This window comes from Enhydra lutris, unplaced genomic scaffold (genome assembly GCF_002288905.1).
Source record: "Enhydra lutris kenyoni isolate GAN:26980312 unplaced genomic scaffold, ASM228890v2 scaffoldscaffold39, whole genome shotgun sequence".
Lineage (NCBI taxonomy): Eukaryota > Metazoa > Chordata > Mammalia > Carnivora > Mustelidae > Enhydra > Enhydra lutris.
The window spans coordinates 25,969,356-25,979,739 of NW_019154123.1; the positions used below are offsets into that span (position 1 = coordinate 25,969,356).

At 51.4% G+C, this 10,384-nt stretch overlaps 1 pseudogene; it reads left to right on the forward strand.

Moving 5' to 3' along the window:
* The first annotated feature begins 2,541 nt into the window (after positions 1–2,541).
* LOC111154974 lies at positions 2,542–4,031 on the forward strand (annotated as a pseudogene).
* The last annotated feature ends 6,353 nt before the right edge of the window (positions 4,032–10,384 follow it).

Below are 10,384 nucleotides of genomic sequence, written 5' to 3' on the forward strand. Positions count from 1 at the left end.
TGCCTGGAACCACAGGCAAAAAGAGCTTGAGAAGAGTGGGACTAGGACAATGTGTTCCTTGTGTTATTCAAATGGCCTTTGTAAAGTTGTTTTAAAGAGCTGTTCTTTGAAAGAGTTGAGGATGTTAGAGTTGGGGTCTGGGCTCTGAGCAGCCCTCTGGGGATGGTCTGGTTCCCAAGGATTCAGGCTGTTTTTCAGAACAGGGACTGAAGACACTGGGGACATCTTGCTGGCTGCTGGAGAGAGCTCTTGGCCAAATCTGTGAACAGCCAGCAGGTTTTCCCTTCATGGCTGGGGTCCTTGATGATGAACTGATATAAGGGACATTCTAAATCCTTCGGTCTAATTGCTGAGCTAAGAATCAGCAAGGGCCTCGTCCAAGGGAGGGAGAAAACTAATGCAGACCGAGCATTGACTGTATGCCAGGCATTTATATACACCATCTCCTGTGAGACAGCTATTATGACCCCCATTGTACAGATGAGAAAAGAGAGGCACATGTAGTGAAGCCACTTCCTCTGATCTCCTCACTGCCTTCTCTCTTCTCATTGTACACTTGTTCAATCTTTGCTCTCTTCACATTGCAATAGGATTATTTGTCCCCTCCTGGAGATTCTAAGGGAATTGGCCTGGAATGGGACCAGGCTTTGGTATTATTTTAAAAGCTCCCCAGGGATGTTAATGTGCAGCTAGGGACAAGAACTGCTGGTCTAGATGTTAGGTTTTTCATTTTTGTGTATCCCCAGGGTCTAGATCAGTGGTCCTCAAATTGTGTATCAGAATCAGTGTAACAAATCAGAAAATTTGTTAAAACACAAGTTGCTGGCCCCACTCTCAGAGTTTCTTATTCAGCAGGTCTGAGGTTGGCCCATGGATTTGCATTTCTAACAAGTTCCCACGTGCTGCTGCTGCTGCTGCTGGTAGTCTGAGCACCATACCCTAAGAGCCCCTGACCCCTTGGGACAAGAGTAGGTAGGTACTCAGTAGATGCTGGTTCACCAAATTGTCCAAGGATTTGAACCCTGGCTCACCTGGTAGCAAAGCCCATCCTCTTACCATGGTCCTGAGACCACTGTCAGGGAGCCTGGGAGAACGAAAGGGGTGGCCCTCATATCTGCTTCACCTCTGGGAGGAGGGTAGGACTCATTGGTCATTAGAGATTCCTAACAGGGAGAGACAATACCAGTTTCCTTCCAGGAAACCTAGTGGCTGTTGCAAGTTCAGAAAATCTGAGTAGAGGTTCAAGGCTGCTAAGAGGTCCTAGAATCCGGACCCAGGAACACAGACGGCTGCTGTGAGGTGTGACCTGACAAAAGATGGCCACATAGTTATATGTCCCAAAGTGTTTGTTCTAAAGCTGGTGATGCTGCTTTATCATCCCACCTTGTTTGTGCTCCATGGGAAATTCAGGAAATGGTTTGGTGATGTCAGAGTTTGGAGAGTGGGGTCCTGAGCCATCTTGAGTAGGGGAAAGGGCTGATGGGGTGGAGCAGCTATGACAGTGTGGGTAACTGGAATTTGAAAGGGTGTTTCAGGCCAGAGCCGGAATGGGGCATTTAGAAGGGGAGGAGGAGAGCTCTGCTGGCAAAGGCAGCAGAGGATGTGGGGGGTTCCATTCTCCTTCTGAGGGGATGTCTTGGAGACTTAAGTTGCCAGGTGTTGTTGAACAATGAATGACTTTTAAAAATCCACCCTAAAACAAACCTTCACTTACATGCCTTCTGTGTGCACAACACTGTTCTAAATGCTTTGTGGGGCCTCCAAAAAATAAATGATAAAACACGGAGTGTGATGTGTCCCATAATTGATATCGATGGGTCTTTAGGAGTTGGGGGAAGAGTCCTTTGGGTTGTGTGCTGGGGAGGGCTTTGGGAAGGCTGAGTCCAGTGGTGCTGCAGGCTGAGTGAGTGTGAGATAGGAGTGATAAAGAACTGTGTGATGTTGGGGTGTGGCTGCTAATGTGTGGGTAGCTCAGGCTGGGTACAATGGGTGCTTGTGGGGAGCAATGGTGAGGCTGTGGATGGCAAGGGGAAAGGAGTGAAAGATACTTGTTCTTGATTGTTCCATCCCTCCCTCCAAGAATGAGAACTGGGACTGTTAGAAACCCTCCTGGGTACCCCTCCCTTCTGACATTAGGGCTGCTGGTACTGACTACTTCTTAGAAGAGTTTCTCCAAGAAGTCCTCACATGTAAAATTGCATCTTTTTTTTTTCTTTTCTTTCTTTTCTTTTATGGAAATATTGAAGGTTGGAAGGAGGAGAGGAAAGCTCCTCTCCACTACTTTTTACAGATGGGAGCACTGGGATCTAGAGAAGAGAATGGGCTAAAGATGATGCTCTGGGTGTGGGTTGGATGCAGGGAATGGGTGAGATGGACATTTGAATGGAATGGTGTCTGCTTAGGGCAGGGGTCAAGGCACAGTCTTCCTTGAACAGCACTGGGACATGGATGCTTGATCCTAGCATTGTCTCTTGTGTAATTTGTGTTTTTGTGGGTCTGGGAGGAAGTATGGAAAATAAGAGAGGTCAGGGTGGCAGTGACATGGGGCCCGTGGGGTGGACTGTGGCTGTGAACCTGAGCCAGGAGGGGCTGGTGCTGCTGGAAGCCTGCATGGGTGTGGTCACCGAGAAGTTCCCGAATGACTGGGCTTTCTTTACCTATGAGGGTAGCAGCAATGACATCCGGTGGTGGGCACTGGGAAGGGTGCCTGGAGATGATGGAGGAGCTCAACAGTGGGAAGGTGAAGCATGATTTCTGCAGGGTGAAGAAACCAAGTCTGGCCTGCTCAGGTTTGTCCTCATCAAGTGGACAGGTGAGGGTGTCAATGATGTGCGGAAGGGAGTATGCACCGACCATATCAGCCTTACAGCTGCTTTCTGAAGGGGGCCCACGTGACCATCAATGTGAGGACCATGGAGCACATGGAGCCTGAGTGTGTCATGCAGAGAAGGTCGCCGGAGCCTCAGGTGCCAGCTGTGCCTTCCCCAGGGAGAGCAGCAGTTTCCGGGACATGGTCCCCCAGGCCCCAGGGGGCTCTGTATACCAGAAGACCAAGGCCATATCTGAGATCAAAAGGGGTGGCGGAGGGGTGCCTGGGTGCTCAGTGGGTTAAAGCCTCTGCCTACGGCTGGGGTCATGATCCCAGCGTCCTGGGATCGAGCCCCGCATTGGGCTCTCTGCTTGGCAGAGAGCCTGCTTCCCCCTCTCTCTCTGCCTGCCTCTCTGCCTACTTGTGATCTCTGTCTGTCAAATAAATAAATAAAATCTTAAAAAAGGGGGTGGTGGCAGAGATAGCTTCTGGGCCAAAGCGGAGAAGGAAGAAGAGAATCTCAGGCTGGAGGAGAAGCAGTGGGCAGAGGAGGAGGGGCAGGAGCACTGGGAGCAGGAGCCCTGGGAGCAGGAGCTGTGAGAGGCCTCCCACCTGGACTAGGGCTTCTGGGAGGAGCTGGGTGGTGAGGCTGGACCCCAGAGGAAGGGTGAGCAGCAGGAAGTGGTTTCAAGGAACACAGAGGAGCCAGAACTTGTCAGCAGCCAGCATATGCAAGGGTGATTTCCAAGCAGAAGGAGAGGGCCGTGGCCACATCTGTCCCCAGCTCCGGCCAGGCAAACCGAGGAGTCCCTTCCTGCAGAAGCAGCCCAGCCAACCAGAGACCTGCTTTAGCAGAGGGCCACCCCAGCCTCCTCAAGGCCCAGGGCAGATCTGCATTAGGAACCAGTGCCCAGCACCCTGCCAGGTCCAGCACAGACAGAAGAGGAACCCCTGGAGCAGGAGACTCTCTATGTGGAGGCCTTGATGCTGCAGCCCTGAGTGGCTGGCTGAGCCCATGGCCCACTACCTGTGGCTGAGTGGGAGATGGCACTGTGCCCGGGCCCTGGACCACTACCAGGCAGTCAGGAACACCGAGATCTTCCAGCCCAAGAATCTCATCACAGGCCTTGATGTCATCGATGAGGGCTGGTGGCATGGCCGCAGGCCCAATGGCCACTTTGGCATGTTTCCTGCTGACTCTGTGGAGCCCACCAAGTGCTGACCCTCCACTGATGGCTGCACTGAGGCCACCCCTTCCCAGACATGCTTTACTTATTGCTGGGCAAGGTGGTGTGCGGGATGTGAGAGCCGTATGGCACTCCTCCAGGGAGGGCCTCCCCCAAAGAAGACAATTGGGCTCCCTCAGACTTGGGTGGCTCAGCCTCTGTCACCTTAAATGCAAGGATACCCTCGTGATTCCTAAACATGCTTCTGGCAGCTCCCATGCCCTCCCAACCAGCCTGGGCTTTGACCCCAGCAGACAACATTGAGCCAAGCCCTGCCCATGGCCAGCCCCTCAGTGACCTCTGCCTGAGGAAAATGGCACTGCCAAGCTGGGTGGGCTGAGCAGGCTGTTTGCCTTTTCTTTCCTTTCCTCTTGGCTCTAAAGGGTGTTGCCTATGGCTATTAGTGACCCCTGGGACCAGGGAACTTAGCAGAGTTCATGACCGAAGTCAGAGTGGGTCATGACAGTTTGGGCCGCAGTAGATCGCCTTTCTGGCTTCTGTTCTTTGCTCCCAGTTCTCTGTCCCTTTGCCTGGGTTGTGGACTGTGGGCACTGGGGACAGGAATGACCATGCCCCCGTGAGTATATGAAGGAAGTTATAAAAACATCAGCGAACATGTGTCTTTTCATGTGGTGATGCCGCCTCTGCTGGCCCTGGCATGTGCCTTCAGCTGATTCTGGTTCAGGGAAAGTAGCCAGAGCAGTCTGCCTGCTGTCCTGCACTATTTCTGTCCCAATTCACCTGTATCTGCTTTCGGTGTGAGAACTGCCCTAGCAGGCCCTTGTTGTGATCCGCCCTGTTGTGGCCTGACTGCCCCCCCCACACCATGGAAATAAACCCCTTTCCTTTCCTGGGTGTCTGTGGGGTGTGTATGCACGTGTGCACCCTCAGACCTTGAGCCAACTGTTAGTGTTAGCCTGGAAGAGGCATAAACGTTAAGATGTGGAAAAAAAGAAAAAGAAAAAAAAAAGAAAAGAGGGGAGGTCAAAGCAGCTCTAGCCAGAGCATAAGTTCCCAAATCTCTTAGTGGCTGTAGCACACTGGCATCTCAGGTTTCACACCTGGGTGCTGTGTCCTAGGTCTGTGGTTTTCCAGAAGTCCCCTCCCACAGTTCATGCCACCTGTACCCTTCTAGTCTCTTCTCTGCCTCCATGTCCACCTCTGGGCCCAGTGGGAGCTGAGCATTCAGTCAGAACTGCAAAGTTCTCTCTCCTTGCTGGATTGTCCCTTAGTGACTTAGCTGGTCTGGAGGGACCCCTTACTCCACCTCGCCCCCCCACCCCGTCAAAACCAGTCATGGCTCCCCTAACTTTGGAGTCTGCTAGATCTGACTAAAAGAGGAGAGGGAGGGGTCTGTGCTCTACTCCTCAGGGTATCACCCATGAGTATTTATACCAAAGGGGAGTGTTCTGTTGCCTTGGCAACTTTCTTGCATGGGTTCTGGTGCCCAGAATATCTGACAGATCTCAGTGTTCCAAGCTCAATGGGCAGAGGTGGAGGAGCAGTTAAAAGGGTTTATCTCAATGATCAGGGCCAGGGCCAAAGACGAAAAGGGTGGCTGAGATAGCATATATCAGAAACAACAGAGGTCACAGAAAATTCCTTCAGTTCTTCCCTGTTTGCCATCTCTCCTTCCACCTTTCCCCATGTAGTCACATCTTCCCCTTCCGTGATGCTCCTGGGGCCCCTTGGTTCTATGATCCCTCAGTCACTAGCATGAACAGGGGTGGGGAGGGGCCTACGTGGGCAGAGTGAACACTGGGTGTTCTCTGCTGGGTGCTGAAGGGAAGCAGTGGATGCAGAGGGAGGAGGAGTCAGGGACCAATGTGTGGCTCTCCATCATGGCGTTGGTCCCTCGAGAGCTCCCCATTTGTTGGGGGAGAGCTTGGCAACACTGCCGTGGTACCTGGCTAGAAGAAAAGGGAAGACGATGAAGTGAGGGGGCCCACAGGTTAGGAGAATGGTGTTCTCTGATGTTGTTCATCTATGTCTGTATGTTGGTACCTACAGTACAGATGTAGGGTGGCAGAATGAGTGTGTTGCAAAGACAGTTAGTGCATCTCAGGGCAGGGTCAGGGAGGATGCTAGAGGGCCTGCAGGAGGAGGGGCTGGAGAAGCTGGACCGAGGAGCAGTGGCAGAGAAGCTCTCTCCTCTCGGGTTCCATCCATGGGAACGTCCCTGTGGTGATGCAGTCCCCCATGCCTCCTTAGATACAGGAGGACCAGAGTAAGGAGGCAGAGGGCCCTGAGGTTGACAGCACTCCTTTTCAGTTGTTCTCTGGAGAAAATATGCTGAGTGGGTGTTTGTGTGTCAAAGTCCAGGTGTTGATGTTGTGTAAATGGGTCTTCCTCAGAAAAAAAGCTGGGCCTTCTCTGGCTTTCTATGGCATAATCCTCTTCAGCCATACTTTGGCCAGCATTTTGATTCACTAACTGCTTCTATTACTATGTAGCTTATTATGTACTGGCCATGTGTGACGCCCTGTGTGGTGGAGACCCTTTGGAACCAGTCCTTCCCGCCTTGCTGAGAACTGCTGGACAGTGGCCCCTCAGGGACAAGGGGATAAGTGCATGGAGAAGCAAGGCAGAGTCTGGGTCGCAATGAGAAGGAAAATGAGAGTACACAGTGAGAAGGAAAAAAGGAGTGGTCACACCAGGGCTCCTGGGCTTCCTTCCACAGGGGTTTCAAGGAAGGTGTGGGCATTTGCCTTTAATCTGCTGAGGAGGGAGGTAGAACCCTGGGGTTTGGATGTTAGGAGATAAAGAGTCATCTTTGAAGGAACAGTTTCAGGAGAGTAGGGGGAGGGGCGAGGAAAGCAGAGGTGAGATTTTCCCTGTTATCTGGAAGTGCTTCCTGGCTCCCACCTCAGTCTCTCCTGGTGCACCTTGATCGCTTTTATTTTGGTTTTGTGGACAGTGGAGATGGCTTTTCTGTGGTGCTTTGCGATGGCCTTCTGGTACTGGGAAGTGCAGGGAGGTACTGCCTTACTGACTCTCATATTACACCCCAGGGTCCGGCATTCTCATTGCTGGCTAACTCCAGCCAACAGGTTGTCTCTTTTATGACCCCTCTTGTTCAGATCCCCGGGGAGCTGTGAGCTTGCTCTTTCAGGCCCCTCTGCCCTCTGGTTTCTGACTCACTTCGACCTCCCCAAATAGGATCCGTGATCTCCGCTCCAAAATGACCCCCTCTTCCTCTCCAAAGGCATTAAAACTCTTGCTTGCCCAGGCAGTTGATAAATTAATGTACCTTTTGTAACTTATGACTGACTGGTAGCTGCTCCATGGGCGTTCCTCATGGGAGTTTGATATTTAAAAGAAGCATGTTAAACTAAAGAAGTAGACCTTTGATGGCAGAATTTCAGCTGCTATTGACAGTCAGGTGGAGTTGACATTTTGGGAGCCCTGGGCTGCATTTACAGAATGCAAAGCCCCTCCCTCCTGCTGTATGTCTGTCCGACTTTATCATGAGGATGGAATTCCGTTTATGGTGCCCGAAACCCAGCTTCGGGGGAAACATGATCAATATTTGGCTGGTAGAAAGGGAAACTGATGTATTTTGTGCTCTCCCAGAGCATATAACTAGGCCCTCTGAGTAGATATCAATGGAAAAACTGTATCATTGAGAACTGAATGGGAATGCAAAAGCCTGCTCTCAGGTGGGGGTGAGGGGAACTAACATTTAACTGATACCATCTGTATGCCCTGCACTATGCCAGGTACCTGACACTAAGACACTTGTCTGTCTTACTTTTCAGACAGGTTGGGCAACCTGCCCATGCACACTCAGGTGGAACAGCTGTCATTCACACCCAGATCTTTCTGACTTCAAGGTCTTATCCCATATCTCTGTACCGAGATGCTGGGCGAGGTCCCCTGTGATCCTCTGTCCCTGGCAAGGATGGTGATCCCTCACTAGAGACAGGAAGAAGTCCTGCTTAGAGAGGGAAGTGGACTAGATTCTCCTGGGCCTGACCCTGTTTGAGAGCTTCTCTTGCTCTCTTGATGGGAATAATTAAATGTTGGCTCAGGGATTCTGTTTCCATTCTCCTTGTGACTTCTCTTATCATTACGTACAGTTCCTAACTCACAGAGCTGCTGACTTGCCTTCCCTGGGGGCTTAAGGAGCTGTGGAGGGCTGTCTACCCTGGGTGATGGGTGACATCTCCTGCCTTCCCCCAGCCTCAGGTTTCCTTTTCCTGGGTTTGTGATTCATGATTTTTTTTGCTTGAATATCCTAGAGAAACCTTAGACAGAATGCCTAATAGGAAGCTGATCAACCTCGTCATCACCCTCCCCCCAGGTTTTCTTTTTTGCTGGACTTCACTCATTCTGAATATGGGACTCTCATTGTCTTGGTTTGCAGTGAGGGTAATTTTGGCTCCCCCTTCTCCTGTTCACCGATCACTGGGACTTTTCTGCTCATCCTTGAAACATCCGGGAGACTAGTCCTTCCTTGCCATCCTCAGTGCCATCGCCTAGTTGGGACCCTTGTCATCCCATGCGTATCAGCCCCTTCCCTGGTTCTCTGAGCTCTGCTGTCTTCCTTTCCTTAAACTCCTTGTGGACCATTTCTTTCCTCTGCCTGAGCATGGCCAGCAGTTTCTCATAGCCTTCTGGTGAAGGATTGGACCCTTCACGCCCTCAGTGGAGGCCCTCTTGGCTCACCCAACCCAGTTGGTTAGTAGTGTTTCCCACCAGCTCCTTCTTCTAAGTGAAGTGGTCTTCCACAGAGTGTGTTTCCTGCTTTTCCTCCTATGGATGAGATTTTTCCTGTCCCACAGGTCCTCACCTTTCTCCCCTATGCCCACCCACCTTCCGCCTGAATCCTTTAAAGCCTTCCTCCAGTCACCTTCCTGCACCAAATCCCCAGCAGCCACCCAGATCAGAAGCAACACTTCACCCATTTAAACCATGCAATGATTTATTTTTGTATCCCTACTTTGGCAATTTTTGTAACAGTTCACTAATTGTTAATTTTCACGTTTTATCACCCTGGTTGCAAATTAATTCAGGGCAAGGACTGTTTAATATACCATTTTCTTTTCCATAGCATTTAGCGCAATGCTAGGGACTGCCTGGTTCCCCTTCTTTCTGCTCACCGAACCCTCCTCACACTCACAGCCCCGGTCGTCATCCACAGGAACTGCCCCTTGTTAATCCTGGCCATTTTTCAGCCTGCCAGTGTCTTTGCGCCTGTTGCTTCCTGCAGTCCTTCTCCTGCCGCATTCTGATGCAAGCCTTACCATCTTGGAGAAGCAGTGCAATCCAGTAGAAAGTGCACAGGCCAGGGAGCCAGGTGGGTCTGGGTTTGAATCTTGCACCCACTATTCCTAGCTGTGTGGGTTAAGTTACTGAGCCTCCTTGAGGCTGGGCTTCTTAAACTCTAAAAATGGGGAAACAGTTGTGCTTGTTTCAGCAGCACATATACTAAAAATGGGGAAACAGTTCTTTATGGTCAGGTCGGGGTGCATAGTAGGCCCTCAGCAAAGACTAGACTCCCCCCAATGGCATCCTCAAGTCCTCCCTCTTGCATAGGCACTTCCTGAGTATCCCATTTGATACTAGTTCTGCTGTCTCTGCAGTCCTTTTGCATTTATAGTATCAGGGATTCAGCCATATCGGAACTGCTCATTTCAGAGATCCAGAGACTGAGGCCCAGAGAGCCCTGCTGCAGGCTGTGTAGAGCCTATGGATGGCCAAGCCAGGTCTAACACTCGGGCCTGAGTCGCTGCAGGTGTCTGTCAGCACCATGCTGTCCTCTGCATGCCCTGACCCACAGTGGAACCCTCCCTCAGCCCCACACATCCTGCCCCTTGCAGAAGGAACATGGAGGAAGGGCTTAAGAAATCCTTGTTGGTGTTCTGTTTATGCATGTGTGTCTCACTCCCCTGATGGACGTGTGTTCCCCCAGGCTGGACACATACAGGGCTTTAATGCTGTTCTCTGTATTTGGTACAGACCTAGATTTAATAATGGTGGGCTAACTTCAGGCCCAAGAGCAAGGGTTTCTGCAGCTGGGCAGGAGGCCCTCTCTCTGTGGTTCTGGGGGCTGTCCCCACAGTATCTTACTACCTCTGGTGACCATGATTCTGTGCAGTGTCCAACTGTGAGCTGCTCCAGGGGAGAAGGCTGTGTGTTTAGCTGCGGTGCTCACTGTGCACCACTTTGCCTCCCATTCGGCACTCCTGGGCCGCTGCCTCCCCCATTTCTCCTCCCCCCGCCCACTCCCTGCGCCATGCTGCTGCTCTGCCTGCTCCAGCTAAGAATATATCATCCTGGTTGCATAGCAACGTGTTTGGTTTCCTTTATTTCTCCTTCTCCTCCCACAAAACTGCCTGAGTTCTAA